The sequence below is a fragment of the Dermacentor albipictus genome, chromosome 1 (assembly GCF_038994185.2).
Source record: "Dermacentor albipictus isolate Rhodes 1998 colony chromosome 1, USDA_Dalb.pri_finalv2, whole genome shotgun sequence".
Classification (NCBI taxonomy): domain Eukaryota; kingdom Metazoa; phylum Arthropoda; class Arachnida; order Ixodida; family Ixodidae; genus Dermacentor; species Dermacentor albipictus.
The window spans coordinates 29,016,604-29,020,635 of NC_091821.1; positions in this window are offsets into that span (position 1 = coordinate 29,016,604).

Genomic DNA, 4,032 nt, shown 5'->3' on the forward strand with positions numbered 1-4,032 from the left:
TACATTCATTTTCATAATCTGCAAATAGCCGTAAGCCTTCATTAGCTTTACTTCAAATTACCGCCACTTAACATAAACACGTGAAGAACCGCCTAATTTTGAGAAGCAGGTAAAAAAGCAAGTGGTGCTTGTAGAACCTAAACTGCAGTGGTAATGAAGTCCTCGTGTTACTGCCGAGCGTTTCTGTGAAGAAATGCACAAATTCGATATTATACCCCGAACCACTCGTCATAAGCAAACCTGTTTTAGCAGATTAAAATCAAGGTAACTGTTGTAAAGGTCATATGTAGCCAGCGTTTGTGACATACTTGTTGCATCGCGGCATGTATGGTATCATAACTGGATTATTATTAAATGTTACGTCTTTGCGATTGTCGATCCGCTCATGAAAAACCTGAAATGGGCTGATCTGCGCTCCTTCGGCTGGCACTGTAGCATTGCCTTTAAAAGCTGCATTGTCGTCCAAGAAATACGCTCTTTGAATAAATTTTCGCGAATGAAGACGTCCTAAAAATATATTTGATATTACCGCCATAAGTATACAAGCAGAGAGAACAAGGGCGAACAAACGAAAACACCGCAGAAAGCGCCCGGACAGTAGCAGACGACAGGCGCGAGTCCGTGCCCTGACGTCACGCGGCGGCGCTCGCAGCGCCACTGTAATTCGTTCTCGGGGTTAATAATTCAGTGCTACTCGAATACTAAGGCAAAACAAGCGGATCGCAGAGCATGATCACGCGCTGGAACACGGTAGAATATGGCGTAGTTTCGGTACCTGAGCACGTGACTGCACGACCGTGCGAACAAGCAGACGAAGCGGAAGTACAGTGCTCACGGAATGGAACGCGTCAATTTAGGGCTAACGAATGCCCATACTTTCGTTTCCACCGGCTGCAGTTCGTGTCACATTGACGTAACTTTGGTGTGTACACTTAGAGCGGAGTCAGAGTCACCTTTAGTGACCGGATTCATAGCGAGATGAGATGGTACTCTCGAGTTCTCTGCACACTGGGTTCTACCAAATACTGGCTGTCGCGTTTCATTCCGTGAGCACTGTACATGTACATCTCTTGCTTCGGTGCGAAGTAAAACAAAAAAATTGGCTGTGGTTTAGCTCAGGTTAAACCTGGTTGAATTGCGCAAGCAATATTTGCATGGCTACGCTTGTAGTTCTGCCTGTGGTGTAACTTGATTTTGGACTTGGTTTAGCTTGGACTTGCTTTGTCACAGTCGTACACATACACATCACACACTTCCACACGGGTTCTCGGTGAAGCGGCGATGGAATTCGCGTGTAGCTGATGCACACTGAGGCACTCGTTCGATGTAGTCACTTATTTGCACAGGTTCTTCAGTAGAAACATACACATTTTTCCTCCTCCACTTTTCAAGACGTTTGGCCCGTTCTGTTTCCTTCTAAAGCGGCTCGCTTAGCTGTTTCGGCTTCTCGTCGTTTTCGCAATCGTTCTTCTCGTTGTTGCTCTGTTTCCTGGGCACGTTGCAACCTCTTTCTGTCATTCTTCCTAGCTTGCTTAGCTTTCGCCTTAGAATTTAGCTGTTCCGAAGCAGTAGAGCAACTAGATTCATATATAGACTCTTCGTCGGTAACTTCCATGGCGAGACTGATCACCCAACGCGTAGCGCACCGCTATATATCCCAGTGAAGCCACCACGGAGCGAGCGCAAAGAGGAGGTCGTCATATCAACGGAGAGACCACCTGTTAGGCGCGGCGTCGGCTCGGGGGCCACGGCACACGCTACGAGCGGCTCCCTTCTAGCTGCGGCGGGGAGCAAGCTGACGTCACACTATCTGCTAAGCGCAACGCCTGCTGGGGGGGGGGGGGGGGGGGGCGGGAGGGGCACGGCATACGCGACGAGCGGTTAGACCTGGCGTAGTATTGCTTTCGCTATAAAAACGCAAATATTCCGTTTGTGTGCTTTATTATTTCTCTAAACTTCAAATTGCCAATTCGAGCTACAGATCACACAAATAACAGATGGTGTCTTGAATAATTCTCGAAGTCACGTGTCACCACGAGCGACGTCACACTGCGGACACGAGTACGTAGGCGCAGGGACGCGAGTACGTCACCGTCCGACTTGGAGCGCAGCGGCCGCGGGAAGGGAAAACGGCGTTCGGATTGAAATTTCACTTTTCCGCTGCGGTAGTGATGTAATTCTTTGCAAACACGATCGTTGGCGCGATTGTATGCTCTGCGCTTGTCAGCTCAAAATGGCCAGACTTGGTGAGGTGCCCTTTCAATCTTTTTTTACTTCACTATCTTCAGGATATTTTAGGTGACATTAAAAGAAAAAACATGGAGCTTGGTAGTCCATGTAATGCGTAAGGCTGATAATCGGTGGACCAGGCACGTACCCAACCCAAGGGCCGCCTCCGTCCATGCCACCACTCAACCATATTCCTAAAGCGCCTCCAAATCAATCTTGAGACTTGAGAGCTATTCGGCCGTCAACACTGAACTGCTGTTACAGTATTAGATAATTTTAGTGCGTCCGGTATTCCGTCAATCGCGGACGGTTTGCCGGATGAGCGGGGGCGTAAACGTGAGCAGCCAGATTGGTGGCGCCAGCTGGTCGTGCAAAGCTGAATCACAGAAACACAGAGCTCATTAATATATTCTGCTTAGCTGCTGGTCTAAATTTTCGACAGCGACGCAATCATGTTCACAGTTACGGCGCTGCCGCAAATTTGCACCAGCAGCGAAGCAGAATACAGTAGGTAACTGGAATTTTATAATTCTGTCTGGTTGAGCTCTACGCCACCAGGTGGCTGATCCGCTCAGGTTTACGCCCCCGCCCATCCGGCAATCCGCCCAAACCACCCCCGTTCGCCGGAATAGCGGACACGCTAAATGTCTAGCGTTTGCATCCAAACGTAAACGCATTACGTACAGTCGCGATCGATTTGAAGGTGATCGTTCGAGCGGCGACCGGAACTAGGAGCAGCACCCCATTACGTCATCGCCGTCAGTCGAGAGGGAAGCATCAGATAGCTCCCCTTTCTCTCTTTTGCTGTTCCCTGAGCAGCTGTCAATCCCGTCACCCTTCACGAGACAACCTGTGAATTCATTTCGATTACCTTAGCAGCTTTTGTACAGAGGCGTCATTGTTAGCCAAGATATGCATGAGACATCGATGCACACACATCATTGACATGAAAAGGAAACAAACAAAAATGTGGCGAGTTAGTCTTGGGGGTGACGGTTGCAGCCTGGAAGAGCATAAAAGGGGAAGAAGGCAGCGAATTTTTATCCTCGCAGTTCCGAAATCGGCCGCTATGCTGCTTGGAAGGCCCGCCGGTCGATGCTCGCGCGATCACCTTCAAATTGATCGCGACTGTACGTACAGAAATAGCATTACTTTAGTTTAGCGATTGCAACCGAACGTAAAAGCATTACGTACGTAAAGAAATAGCGTCGTCCTCACTGCGCATGCTCGGAACGTTATTGAGTTTCTGCGGTTTTTCGCGCGCTATGATAACGTACGTTATTTGGCAAGTTGAACGTCCGTAATGTTTAAGAAATAGCGTTGTCGAACATGGCGGCACCCATGGCCCCGCTTCAGCGTGAATTCTAGTGATGGCTGCGCTCTTACTCGCGTTGATCGCCAGTAAATATTGAAATGAACTTTCACTTTCTCTAAATTCACCTGAAATCTTTGTATGAGCGTATAGCGCGTCCAATTTCTGAAATAGTTCGGAGATTCCGGCGCCCGTGGGCCCAACGAGATGCGTCGGCATAACAACAACAGGATAGTTGCGAATGGATTGTCTTGGCTTGGACATGTTAGGCACGAGGCACTAGACGGCGCCCTTCTTCCTTACGTTTGCGTTCCCGTACGGTAAACTTAACGTCTTGAAAGGACGCGCACCGTAACGTCCCGCAAAGGTGATTACGTTTAATAGGTAAGGCGATAAACGCTGTTCTAAAACTGTCTATTATGGCCGATGCGTCGAAGAGATCGCTGATTGGGTTGAAGGAAAGGCCACTGAAATGAGGTCGTGAAACAGCT